At 41.8% G+C, this 14,474-nt stretch overlaps 1 pseudogene; it reads left to right on the plus strand.

The window, feature by feature from the left end:
- LOC126030091 (ceramide synthase 4-like) overlaps window positions 1–14,474 on the plus strand; it is a 100,904-nt pseudogene that overhangs the window by 78,847 nt on the left and 7,583 nt on the right.

Below are 14,474 nucleotides of genomic sequence, written 5' to 3' on the forward strand. Positions count from 1 at the left end.
GCTAGTTCTTTTTTAAGAATGTTTTCTAAGAATCTTTTCTAAGAATGTTTTAACCCTTTCTCCCATGTAAATGAGAGTCTTGCTGGGTAGTGGACTCTAGGTTGAAAGTTTCTTTCGGAGGCTGGAGAGATAGCATGGAGGTAGGGCATTTGCCTTTCATGCAGAAGGACAGTGGTTAGAATCCGGCATCCCATATGGTCCCCAGTGCCTGCCAGGGGAGATTTCTAAGCATAGAGCCAGGAGTAACCTCTAAGCACTGCCAGGTGTGACCCAAAAACCAAAAAAAAAAAAGTTTCTTTCATTCAGTAGCTTGAATATGTCATTCCAGTCGTTTCTTGCCTAGATTGTTTTAAATGGAAGATCTGGTTTGATTCTTATGTTGTTTCCTTTATACCTGAGGGATTATTTTATTCCATACTGCTTTAAAGAGTTGATCTCTCTCTTTGATTTTTGCCATTTGGCTTACCAATTGTCTTGGTGTTGTTCTGTTATGGTCTATTTTGGTTAGCACTCTTCTTGCCTCTTAGGTTTGTAGAAAAACCTCTTTCGCAAGGGTGAGGAAGTTCTCTGTTATTATTTCCCTCACTATTTGTTCTTCCCCTTTCCCATTTTCTTCCCCTTCTGAAATTCCTATAATTTGGAGTTATTTCTCCTGTCTTTTGTTCATTGACTACCTTACATTTTTTCCAGGGTTTTGTCTCTCCTTTCTTTTTTGACTTCTTTATCCCAGCTGACTTGTAATTTATCTTCAAGTAAGTCTATGTGATTCTCCACCAGTGTAATTCTACTATTATGGCTTGCTAACATGCTTTTTTTAGTTCCTTCAGTTACATTTGCATAGATTCTCTCATCTTCTGAATTGTTCATCTATAGAGTTCTTAATTTCACAGGCTAGTGACTCCTTGATTTCCATTGCTAAAACATTAAGTGTTAATTTTAGGTCCTTGCCTATAAGGTTCAGTCATTTGGGTGGACTTGGAGATTTGCTGCCAGTATTTCTCTCCATATCTTCCACAGTATATATCTTGTTTAGCTTCCCCCATTGAACTTTGCAGTTAGTAATTTGGAGTGTTGGATTTCTTAGGCTGTTGAAAGAAGTTCTAGATCCAACCTGACAGAAAGTCTATGTGGCAGGAGCTACCTGGCAAGCCAAAGACAGGCAGAAGGAGCTACCCTTAAACAATAGGGATCCAATGTACCAAATGGTGCAGAAAGTTATAACTCTAACTGCAGTCATAGCTCTCTCTGTGTTCCTGTCCTTATTTGGTGAAGAGCAGAGTGCTTCAGGAAATAGGCTTTCAGTGAATACATGATGGCTTTATATTAATGTAAGATGGGATATAAAATGTAAACATTCATGGCTTATGTAATCCTAATGTTAATATTATGTAACCTTTGCCTTAAAAGACAAGCTAAAAAACAATAAATTGTAGATTTTAATAGACTGTCATTCTGCTCCCTTTTTCTTTTCTTTCAGCTTAACTGCCAGTGCCCATTCTCTCCCTACCTGCAGAACAGGCTAGCGAGAGGTGGTGCTAAAACCCAGGAAATCTCACTGCACCACTACAGAAACTTCAGAGCACCATATATGGCTACTGCCAATGCCTGAGATGGACTGGGTTTTTTTTTTTGGGGGGGGGGGTTGGGTCACACCCGGCAGCGCTCAGGGGTTACTCCTGGCTCCATATTCAAAAATAGCTCCTGGCAGGCTTGGGGGACCTATGGGATGCCGGGATTCGAACCAGTGACCTTCTGCTTTACCTCCATGCTATCTCTCCAGCCTCTGAGATGGACGTTTGAAATAAAGGCTATCAGGTCTAGACGGCAGTGAATGCTATTGGCAGGAGTAATAATGGGGCAAGAGAACAGTCTATATTATTTGTTCATGTGTTAAAGAACATATTAGCTGCTCATAACATTAAGGAAGGGGAAAAACAAATTGAATTTTTTTTTAATTTTGTAGAAGAGACTTGCCTCTGGTTCCCTGAGAAGGGCTCTTTTAACTTAGAAACTTGGGAAAAGATAGGAACAGCTTTACAAGAGCATTATGATTTACATGGCCCTCAAAAGATTCCTGTTGATGCGTTTTCTTTATGAAATTTAATAAAAGATAACCTTGACCCGTGTCATGAATCACATAAATGAAATATAGATTTAAGTAAAAAAAAAAAAAACCTTCCATTGAACACCCTCTATCTTCTCCTGGTCCACCTGTGCCTAATAGCACACTGATCTTCTTCTTCTTCTTCTTCTTCTTCTTCTTCTTCTTCTTCTTCTTCTTCTTCTTCTTCTTCTTCTTCTTCTTCTTTTTGACCCTGGGTATGTGCAAGACTTGGAGGATGAAACTGCCCATTGCCATCCAGAAGACTGGAATGCTTTTTTTTTTCTAGTTTCATAACCATTATTCATAATAAATTAACTGAACTAAAGAATGACCCTTGTTCAAATGAATGCCTTGTTGATAAACTGCAGGCTGCTCTCAGGCCATTAGTCAAAAGAAGATAGGTGCTTCTGCCCCTTCTGTTGCCTCTCTGGCGTCTTTGCCCCTCTCATCACTGGGAAAGGATAGGCTACTCTTTATCTCCCCTGTTCAGCAGGTGCTTCAACAAGCATGGACTAGGGGAGAGGATTTGAAGAGCTCTGAGGGATATCCGATTTTTGTAAACCAAAATTAGCAAAGAGTATGTCAGCATACACTTTTAAACAATTAAGAGATCTGAAGGCTATATTGCTCAGTATGGGCTCACAGACGGCTTCACAAGACTATTATTGATACCCTCGTCACCAATGTTTGCCTCCAGAAGATTGGAAATAGTTGGCTAAAGCTTGTCTTACTGGTGGTGATTATTTTCTATGAAAATAAGAATAATGGGGCCAGAGAAATAGCACGGAGGTAATGTGTTTGCCTTGCATGCAGAAGGTCGGTGGTTTGAATTCCGGTATCCCATATGGTCCCCTGAGCCTGCCAGGAGTGATTTCTGAGCACAGAGTCAGGAGTAACCCCTGAGCATTGCCAGGTGTGACCCAAAAACAAACAAACAAAAAGAAGGAGGAGGAGGAATATGATCAGTGTGCTGTTACAGCTGAGCAAAACAGGAGAACTAAGAATGGCATAACCTATGATATGTTGATAGGAGAGGTACAGTATAATGCAGTTCAGAATCAAATCAGTTACATACCTTTGGCATAAGGTCAAATTAATGCCTCCGCTCAAAGACATGGAGAAAATTACCCAACTCTTTCTGCCATTCGGAAGATTTATAAAAACTTCGGCAGGGCCCTGATGAATCTTATCAGTACTTTGTCACCCAGCTGCTTGAGACAGTGAATAAATGGTCAGTGATCCTGATGTTGAAATGATTTTGGTAAGACAATTGGCATTTGAAAGTTCTAACTCAGCCTGCCAAGCTGCTATTCACCCTTGGAAAAAGAAAGGCACCCTACAAGATTATATTAGATTATGTGCAGATATAGACACCTCATATATACAAGTTGTTAGAGTGGCAGCTGCCTTACAAAGTAAATATATTGCGAAGGTCATGGCCATTCAGCAGTCATAAAAGCATGTGCCTGGACCTAAGGGCAGCTGCTTCAATTGTGGTAAAATTGCATATCGTGTCTTTCTTTCACACAGATCTCAACCACAGCAGGAACCGGGCCTATGTACTATGTGTAGTAAAGGTAAACATTGGGCTAAGGAATGTAAATCTAAAACTGATAATTTGGAGAACCAGCTAGCCAAGCAGTCAGGAAATGGAAAGAGGGGCTGGTCCCTGACCCCATCAACATATGGGGCACTTCAATCAGGAGTATTTCAACAATTAATCCATTTCTGACCTCTATCTAACAACCTCTAGAAGCACAGGATTAGATTTCTGCTCATTCCTATATGTTATTTTGACCCTTGAGATGAGCATGCAAGCTGTGGCCATGGGGATCTCTGGGCCGCTACCTAAAGACACAGAGGGTCTGATACTAGGTAGAAGCAGTGTCACCACATGAGAGGGATGTAAGTGTCTCCTGATTCCATTGACTATGATTATGCAGGAGAAATTAAAATTATGGTCTCATCCCCAAGAAATATTTCTGTTATCCCACAGGGGAAGTGAGTGGCTCAACTTTTATTATTACCTTTCGCTTTTATGAGCACTAAAATATTGCAAAAGCATCCCAGGAGAAAAGGAAGATTTGGATCCTCAGATGCTTGTTGGATACAAATGATTTGACTAGATCGACCTATGTTAAAACTATCTATCCTAGGTAAAGAATTTGGGGGAATCGTGGACACTGGAGTACATGTGTCTGTCATCAGTTTAAAATAAAAGCCCACTTCTTGGCCTAAGCAACTTGTTTTCAATGGCCTACAAGGTATTGGACAATCACAAAATCTCAAACAAAGTAGTGTCATTTTATCCTGGTCTGATGAAGAAGGCCATGGTGGAACTTTCCAGACTTTCATGATCCTTTATCTGCCTGTTAATTTGTGTGTGGGGGGGGTTTTGTTTGTTTGTTTGTTTTGATTTTGGGGCCACACCCGGCGTTGCTCAGGGGTTACTCCTGGCTGTCTGCTCAGAAATAGCTCCTGGCAGGCACGGGGGACCATATGGGACACCAGGATTCGAACCAACCACCTTTGGTCCTGAATCGGCTGCTTGCAAGGCAAACGCCGCTGTGCTATCTCTCCGGTGCCTGTTAATTTGTGAAGGCGGAATATAATGAAGGACATGGGAGTGTATCTTTCTCATCTCCCTCTGGCCAAGGAAAGCCCCAGCTCTTTCCAGTCTGACCCTTTTTCTTAAAGGTTGTTGATTTTCCTGTAGCTCATGTTGATCCTATTGTTTGGAAAAGCCAGAATCCTGTGTGGGTTGATCAATGGCCCCCCCAAAAAAGGAAAAACTTCAAGCAGCTACACAGTTTGTACAGGAACAACTGTCTTTAGGCCATATAGAACCTACTACATCTCCATAGAATTCCCCAATCTTTGTAATAAAAAAGAAATCTGGCAAATGGAGACTGCTACATGATTTACAAAAAATTAATGAATCCATGGAACTTATGGGGCCTTTATATTCTGGATTACCTTCCCCCATGGCCAAACCCAAAGCATAATTCTGCTTAATAATTAATTTAAAAGATTGCTTCTATCCCATACCTATGGCACCCTCTGATTGTAAGCAATTTGCTTTGAGTCTACCTTCCCTTAACTTTAAGAACCCATGGGGTCTGAGTGGTAGTGCAAGCAATAGGGCATTTGCCTTGCACATGCTAACCTAGGATGGACTGCAGCTCAAACCCTGGCATCCCATATGGTCCCCCAAACCATATGGAGCAATTTCTGAGCACATAGACAGGTGTAATCCCTGAGTGTCACCAGGTGTGGCCCAAAAAAAGAGAGAAAAAAAAACATGCAGTGATTTCAATGAAAAGTCTTGCCACAGTGGATGGCCAATAGCCCAACCCTGTGCCAGAAATTTGTTGCTCAAGCTATTGCTCCTTTGCAGAAAAAACACCCTGAGGTTTATTTAATCCATTGTATGGATGACATCTTGTTATCAACAAAGGTGGAAACCTTCTTGATCACCTTTTTACTGTTGCAACAATATTTGACATATTTTGGCTTGGTTATTGCTCAAGAAAAAATTCAACTTTTCCTTTTTTAGAATATCAACTTTACCCTGAATACTTTGATGCCCAAAAATTACAAAAATAATCTGAGAATTTTGAATGACTTTCAGAAATTATTAGGGATATAAATTGGATCACCCATATTAGAAACTAACCACCAAACAATTGAAGCCTCTGTTTGACATTCTCAAGGGTGTTTGTGATCCTCTTTCCCCTCGCCAGTTGAATCTGGCTGATCATGAAGCACTAACTCTGGTTGAAACTGCTGTATCAGAACATCGAATGACCTACTTTAATTATTTTTAGCCTTTTTTTCTTGTGTATTTTGTCCAATCTCTTTACACTAACTGGAGTTTTATTTCAATCCAAACCACTTCTATTGTATACATTTGTCTTCTACATCTAAAAAGGTCCTTGTTCTCTATTATGAACATGTCATCACATGATCATGCTAGGGAGACAAACCTCCCACAGACACTCAGGCCTTGAACCCCATCAAATTATTGTTCCATATAATCGAGACCAATGCTATTGGTTCTTTTAAAACACTGATTCTTTGGCTATCACCCTGTTATCTTTTACAGGACAATCATTATTCTGCTAATAAGCTACTTGCCTTTGCTACAAAATATCATTTCCTTTTTTCTAACTGGGTCAAAACTTTTCCCATTCCTTCTCTGGGTTTTTTTGGGGGGATGGGGTTGGTTTTTGGGTCACACCCGGCAGTGCTCAGGGGTTACTCCTTGCACTATGCTCAGAAATCACTCCAGGGGTCGAAGAGATAGCACAGCAGTGTTTGCCTTGCAAACAGCCGACCCAGGACCTAAGGTGGTTGTTTTGAACCCCAGCATCCCGTGCCTATCAGGAGCTATTTCTTTTTTTTTTTGTTTGTTTTGTTTTTGTTTTTGGGCCACACCCGGTAACGCTCAGGGGTTACTCCTGGCTATGTGCTCAGAAGTTGCTCCTGGCTTGGGGGACCATATGGGACACGGGGGGATCGAACCGCGGTCCGTCCAAGGCTAGCGCAGGCAAGGCAGGCACCTTACCTTTAGCGCCACCGCCCGGCCCCAAGGAGCTATTTCTGAGCAGATAACCAGGAGTAACCCCTGAGTGCTGCCGGGTGTGACCAAAAAAAAAGAAAAAAAGAAAAAGAAATCACTCCTAGTGGGCTTAAGGGACCATATGGGATGCCAGGATTCAAACCACTGTTCTTCTGCATGCAAGGCAAACACCCTACTTCCATGCTATCTCTCTGGCCCCTGATTCTCTGGCTTTTACAGATGTCCCTAAAACAGGAACAGCTTCATACCTGCTAGATGAAAAGCTATTCAGTAAATACATAGTACCATTATCAGCCCAAGAAGCTAAGCTTCATGTCATGCTTTAGCCACGCAGGCAGCAACTAATGTACCTGTAAATGTATATACCGATAGCAAATATGTCTATCGGCACATGTGTGTTATAGAAACTACATTTTTGGCTACTCAAAACTCTCATATATAAATGCTTTTTTTAACCTTTATTTTTTTGTTTGTTTGTTTTTGTTTTTTTTTTTTTGGGTTTTTGGGCCACACCCGGCGGTGCTCAAGGGTTACTCCTGGCTGTCTGCTCAGAAATAGCTCCTGGCAGGCACGGGGGACCATATGGGACACCGGGATTCGAATCAACCACCTTTGGTCCTGGATCGGCTGCTTGCAAGGCAAACGCCGCTGTGCTATCTCTCCGGGCCCTTAACCTTTATTTTTATTTATTTATTTTGGTTTTGGGGTCACACCCATCAGTGCTCAGGGGTTACTTGCTGCAGGAGTCTTACATCTCAGCATCTCTAGTGGGGAGCAATATCCTTCATGAGAGAAAAGCAGGAGCACAAGCGGCCGAATATGAAATATGAAATAATGAAACCACACACAGAGTATGTGAGGCCAACACATCTTCTGTCAGGAGTGCAACAAGTTTAATTTTTTGAGCAGGAAAATTTATAGAAGTAAAACTAGTTATAGGTGTAGAGAAGAATAATTATAATCACAAAGCAAAGTACAACAGTGGCAATATCTAAGCTATGGGTGTGACTGTAAAAATTCTAAGTTAAAAAGGAGGTTACAACTCAAGGCAGCTCTTTGCAAGCTTACTTCAAATGCAAAATTAGGATTAGAAGGAAGTAGGAAATATCTAGGAACTTGGTCTTCGCTGAGCTGGGTTTTATTGTTTTAGAGGTCAAGTAAAGAAAGAATGGGGCCGGGCGGTGGCGCTCGAGGTAAGGTGCCTGCCTTACCTGCGCTAGCCTAGGAGACGGACCGCGGTTCGATCCCCCGGCGTCCCATATGGTCCCCCAAGCCAGGAGCGACTTCTGAGCGCATAGCCAGGAGTAACCCCTGAGCGTCACCGGGTGTGACCCAAAAACCAAAAAAAAAAAAAAAAAAAAAAAAAAGAAAGAAGTCAAATCCCCTAAAATGTGTTTCCCTATTTCTAAAGAAGAGTCTAGCCAGGATCTGCATTCGCCCTTGATACCCAGAGACTGCAGTTACAAGGACATATTTGAAAAAGAGAAAAAGTATTGTCTTTGCTTTTAGGGTTGGCTATTATCCAGAAATGGGGTTTTCATAGTTATCTTTGGCGCTGGAATTTCTGAGCCAAATTATTTGATAGAGGCCACAATTATGCCAGAGATTTACAAAGGAGAGATAGCCAAATAATGATTGAAAATGTAATGCCAAACATCCCTTCGGAAATTCCTCAACAAATCCACGCAGGGGAAAAAGGTGTCCATGGCAGGCCTTTTGAGGAACCCCGTGGGGGTTATTTCAGTACTCCCCACCAGGAAAATCTGAGGATACATCTGGTGGGTTGAGCTCCCTAAAAGTTTATGTTTGCCATAGCAGTTACTCCTGGCTCTGTGCTCAGAAATCGCTCCTGTCAGGCTCGGGGGACCATATGGGATGCCGGGATTTGAACCACCATCCTTCTGCATGCAAGTCAAATGCCCAACCTCCATGTGATCTCTCCAGCCCCACAAATGTTTTTTCAAGCCATTTAAAATGAACTTCATGCCTACATCTGCCTTCCCTTGTTACTTTGGACATATTAGGATTCATTCCCAATACCTGGTCCACTAACTACCATCAATACCCTGGTGGATAAGGCCACTCGTTTAGCCATTTGTTCTGCCTTTTTTGCTGCCCAGGAATCCCATGCTCTGCATCATCAAATTAGTGGTTCTCTACAACAACAATTTGGTATCTCCCGGAAAGCAGCAAAAGATATTGTTCTTATTGTGTGCCTTTTCTCCCTGGTCCTCACTATGGTATCAACCCCTGAGGATTGCTTCATAATTCTCTTTGGCAAATGGATGGCACCCATCTTCCTGAATTTGGTCGACTTGCATATATACATGTTACCATTTCTTTTAGCCTTTTCTTTTAGCCTCCTGTTGCCCTGAAGAATCCTCCTCTCATGTTATTGCTCATTTGTTGTATTGTTTTTCAGTTTGGGAAATACTTAAATATATAAAGACAGACAATGCCCCTGGTTACACTAATGCCAAGTTCCAATAATTGTGTGCTGCCTTTCATATTTGCCATAAGTCTGGGATACCTTACAACCCTGAAGATCAGGAAATAGTAGAGTGTTCTCATTAAGTACTTAAAAATCATCTTTTAAAACTAAAAAGGGGGAATGTGGGTTACACCTGGACATCCCAAAATTATTTACATCATGCTCTATTTATTTTAAAATTTAGACAAAGATGGTCACTCTGCAGCATAACGATTTCGGCAGATGCCTAAATCTTTACATCTTATGGTCCAATGAAAAGATGTTTTAACTGGTTTATGGAAAGGTCCTTACCCTGTCCTCATTTGGAAACAAGGGCATGTTTGTGTTTTCCCACAGGATGCTGAAGGTTCCCAGAACGGCTGCACTCCCCCCAGGAAAAGTTGTAAACAAGGCCCTGACCCAACACATCAAGAGAAAGACTATGGGGCCCAGAGAGATAGCAGAGCGGCGGTTGCCTTGCAAGCAGCCGATCCAGGACCAAAGGTGGTTGGTTCGAATCCCGGTGTCCCATATGGTCCCCCGTGCCTGCCAAGAGCTATTTCTGAGCAGACAGCCAGGAGTAACCCCTGAACACCGCTGGGTGTGGCCCAAAAACCAAAAAAAAAAAGAGAGAAAAATTATGAATGAGAAGCAAAAATGGGGCCGGAGAGATAGCATGGAGGTAAGGTGTTTGCCTTTCATGTAGGAGGTCATCAGTTCGAATCCCGGCGTCCCATATGGTCCCCCATGCCTGCCAGGAGCAATTTCTGAGCGTGAAGCCAGGAATAACCCCTGAGCACTGCCGGGTGTGACCCAAAAAAAAAAACCACAAAAAAAAAAAAAAAAAAAAAGAGAAGCAATCACCACAAAGAAGGAGAGGGGGAGTGGATGGTACTTACCATGAAGCAGAAGGCCCCGAACCTGTGCTCTATAATGACTCTGATTGTTATCTTAAATCTCCTTGGGATATCTGTAGTGGACTCTGTCTTGACCCCAACAAGATTTGCTTTTGGACAAAATTATTGAATTTCCTTGGCACAAAGTCTTAACTTCCTCTTGTCTGCAACAGGACTCCCACATGCATTATATGTTGGAGAACTGTGTAAGACCTGTATGCAAACCAAGTAGTGCTATAGCTAATTTAACTTTCTTTGCACAATTTCTCAATAAGCCTGTAATCAACAAAGACTTGGCTAATTGGGGTCCTGTTTCTTTTTGTTTGTTTTGTTTTTGTTTTTTTTTTTTGTTTTTCTTTTTTGGTCACACCCAGCAGTGCTCAGGGGTTACTCCTGGCTCTATGCTCAGAAATCACTCCTGGCAGGCTCAGGGGACCATATGAGATGCCGGGATTTGAACCACTGTCCTTCTGCATGAAAAGCAAATGCCCTACCTCCATGCTATCTCTCCCGCCCCTGGGTCCTGTTTCTTATTCTATTCCCTGCAGGTGGTAAAATTGTTTACTCCTTCCATAATTATTGCTAATCAAAGTACTTGTGTGAATTTGGTTAATGATTCAGGGCACTTTGTAGATCTTTAGGATCCATAAGTTGTTCTAATTATAGGGAAGTTATCTCTAATTATGGTCATGTTCATCTTCCCTTAGGATGGTTCTTTACTTGTGGGGAATATACTTATAATTATAATTCCTGGAAATTTCTCTTGGGGGTGCTGTCTGTCCTAACTGACTGCTTTTCTGTCAGGTAAGTATCAATTGAAAAGGTTTATAAACATATAGGAAATTGATTGATGCATCTATTTAAATAATGCACTGATAAGGTGTCTTTCCTATCAAATGCAAATGGTGTTGCTATGATTTTGTCCCTTATAGGTTTGTTTTTATTTGGACCTATTAATCAGAGGCAGATACAGCATTTGGGATGCAATATAGCAAGGGCCTTAAATGCCACATTCACAGCCATAGCTCTATTAAATCAAGAATAGAAGCAAATAAGACCAGCAGTTCTAGATAATCATGCTGCTATTGATTATTTGCTATTGTTTCATCACCAAGGGTGTGAAAAAATTAAAAGAATGTGTTGTTTTAATATTCCTGACAATGGTCAATACATTCAGGATAAAATTGATAAGCTAAAGCAACTGTCTAAAAGAATCAGACAAAATGAAGAAGGTTAGGATTTGTCTATGTGGCTAACAAGATGGCTATCTTGGGGCTGGAGAGATAGCATGGAGGTAAGGCATTTGTCTTCCATGCAGAAGGTTGGTGGTTCGAATCCCAGCATCCCACATGGTCCCCAGAGCCTGCAGGAGCGATTTCTGAGCATAGAGCCAGGAGTAATCCCTGAGCACTGCCGGGTGTGACACCCCCCTCCCAAAAAAAAGGCAAGATGGATACCTTGGAAGTGGCTCCAGCAATTGTTTCTAGCTGGAGTGCTTTTTTGTTTTGCTCTCTTTTTTGTCCTGTGTTGTATTCCTTTTCTGTATAAAGTCATTATGTATTATATATGCAACTTAGACATTTCTCATCAAGAAAAAAAGTTTGGCCTAGCAAACTTAGACTGCTCTGAAAATTATAAAGAAGGGGGAATATGTTGGGAGCTGCCTGACAAGCCAGGAACAGGCCGAAGGAGCTGCCCTTAAGCAATAGGGATCCAGTGTACCAAACGGTGCAGAAGGATATAGCTTTAACTGCAGTCATAGCTCTGGGTGTGTGTTCCTGCTCTTATCTGGTGAAGAGCAGAATGCTCCAGGAAATAGGCTTTTAGTGAATACATGATGGCTTATATGGACTTAAGATGGGATGAAAATATGTAAACATTCATGACTTATGTAATCTTAATGTGTGATCCTTATGTAATCACGTTATGTGCCCTCTGCCTTAAAAGATTAGCTGAAAACAATAAACTCGCAGATCGTTATAAACCGTCATCCTGCCTCTCCCTTTTTTCAGCCTAATTAACGATGCCCATTCTCTAGCTACCTGCAGAACAGGCTAGTGAGATCTCTGATATAAATTGAAATGACTTCACGAATCCATGCAGTTTGGGAAAATGAGGACTGAAGGGAAGGAAGGAAAGATGCTGAGACAGACCCAAAAAGATAGTCCCGTTTGCATTTGGTGGAAGGGATTAAGGAGTGAGGTTCCCTATCCCTTCCCTGGCAACAACCTGGCAGGCCCCAAAGGGCAGATGAACAATGATGGTACAGGAACCCAGAAGGAAACTGAGGGAAGGCTAGAGAAAAGAGAAGGCCTCATTTGTTCAAGCTCCATAGAGGGTCTAGAGATTCCCAGTTCCCCACCCAGACACAGGCCTCACTATCTCCTGGGAACAAATGCAGATGATAGTTTTAGAAAAAGGAACGTAGATTTGTGTATTGTGCAAGATAATGAATTGAGTTATGAAAAATGAAGGGCATTCTATGGAAGGGTAATCAATTGGTTGCAAATTGGAATGTAGAAAAGTTAAAAACAGAACAAAGTAATGTGCAGAAGTCCATGGAAAAGAAACTTAGATGCTCTAGACTCATGTTACAGTGCTCTTAGAAAACTGGACCTGGGGCCGGGCGGTGGCACTGGAGGTAAGGTGCCTGCCTTGCCTGCGCTAGCCTAGGACAGACAGCGGTTCGATCCCCCGGCATCCCATATGGTCCCCCAAGAAGCCAGGAGCAACTTCTGAGCGCATAGCCAGGAGTAACCCCTGAGCGTCACTGGGTGTGGCCCAAAAACCAAAAAAAAAAAAAAAAAAAAAGAAAACTGGACCTGTAGATGTCTCTAAATTAGAAATTACCTAGAATTACAGAAAACCAAGATTTTCCTAATGATATTTAAAATCATATGCATAGTGGTTGTTCTGTGTGTTTTGAAAATTGAGAAACATTGCAGACAAGAAATCTTAAAAGCCTCCTAGGGAACCCCAGAATCCTCCTTCAGGGAACCACAGTTGGAAGGGGTTGAGGTTAAGTGACAACAGATCCCAAACTGATACAATTACTCTGATGAGCTCAGGGAGACCATAGAGGTTGATTGGCCTAGGCAGGGAAATTAGACATCTCCTACAAGTGGCTAGATCTGCACCAGCTGGCCACAGCCTAGGTCCTGCTCTCAGCAATGAGAAAAGTTTTAGGATCAAAATATCTCCCAACCCCCGAGATGATTAGGAAGTCTCCTTCCAGGACATTCCTACAGAGGGTAAGATGCCCAAGGCCATCCTCATAATAATCTGACCTTCTCATTCTTGCATCAACCAAGCGTGAAAAACCCTAACCTGACAGGTAAAGTGTTTTAGCCTTTATTTGTAAAACACCAGCTCTGTCCTTGACCAATCCCCAGAAATTTTCTGTTAATAATGGGGTTCCCCAAATGGAGAATTCTCCAGTTTTACTGGGTTTATGGAAATGAACAAGTTTATTTAGTCATCTGGCAAGTTTCAATGAAGCTGGAGAAAAAACTAGTTTTCTGTAGATGATTGAATGAAATACATTCTGGCATGCTTAACTAAAAGCCTACTCCTCTTGGGTAACCTATATGGAAGTGTATTTACTCTTTGTATTAAACTGCTCACGTGGAACTGAAAGCTGAAAATGCAATCACTAGTTTGGCTAAAACTTTATCAGGGAAAGGTTATACTGAGTAGGACATTAGGAGAAGTAAGTCAGAGCTGTGTTTGAATTACTATTACTGAACCTAGTGGGAGTCCTGGGTCTCCTCTCCAGGCAACATCTGTAACACTACGGAGCATATCCTGAAGAAGACTGGCAGTGTGACCTCACACAGATTACAAAAATACTAAGGAAAGAGGTATAATGCTATCATGCTTTGGTTCTGTTGCATAACCTCTGTGTCATCATCGCAGAGGGAGCATCTTCTACTGCTGTGTCCTCCCAAGGATAGAGATGACCATTTACAGTTTCAGGGCCTGATCAGTTTAAGTAATATTTTTCTGTCTAACTGATCTAATCTTTTCGGATGTTGAAACTGCAAAACCAAAACAGTCAATTGCCTAAGTAAGAGATAAGGTAGCATTAAACGTATAGGAAGAATTTATAGTCCTTTGCCAAACTGAAGAAGTTACAGAAGATGGACCTTCACCCACACTCCCCTTTGATGGCTTTTAAGGTGATAAAATCTCTAGGGAAAATGTGAAACAGGAAGGTTAGCAGGAAAGATGCCAGGGGAGTAAGGGTAAGAGGGCTATGAGAACTCAACTAGTTATTGACTATTTACATCAACTGGAAAGTACATTGTGCCTATCTATCCCAAAGGTCAGGGCAAGTGGAATGAATTAACCAGACATTAACTTTTAAAGAGGATGGATGTGTAAGGAAAGAAGGATCAAAGTTTGTGGCTTTCCCTGGTAATG

This window comes from Suncus etruscus, chromosome 15 (assembly GCF_024139225.1).
Source record: "Suncus etruscus isolate mSunEtr1 chromosome 15, mSunEtr1.pri.cur, whole genome shotgun sequence".
NCBI lineage: Eukaryota > Metazoa > Chordata > Mammalia > Eulipotyphla > Soricidae > Suncus > Suncus etruscus.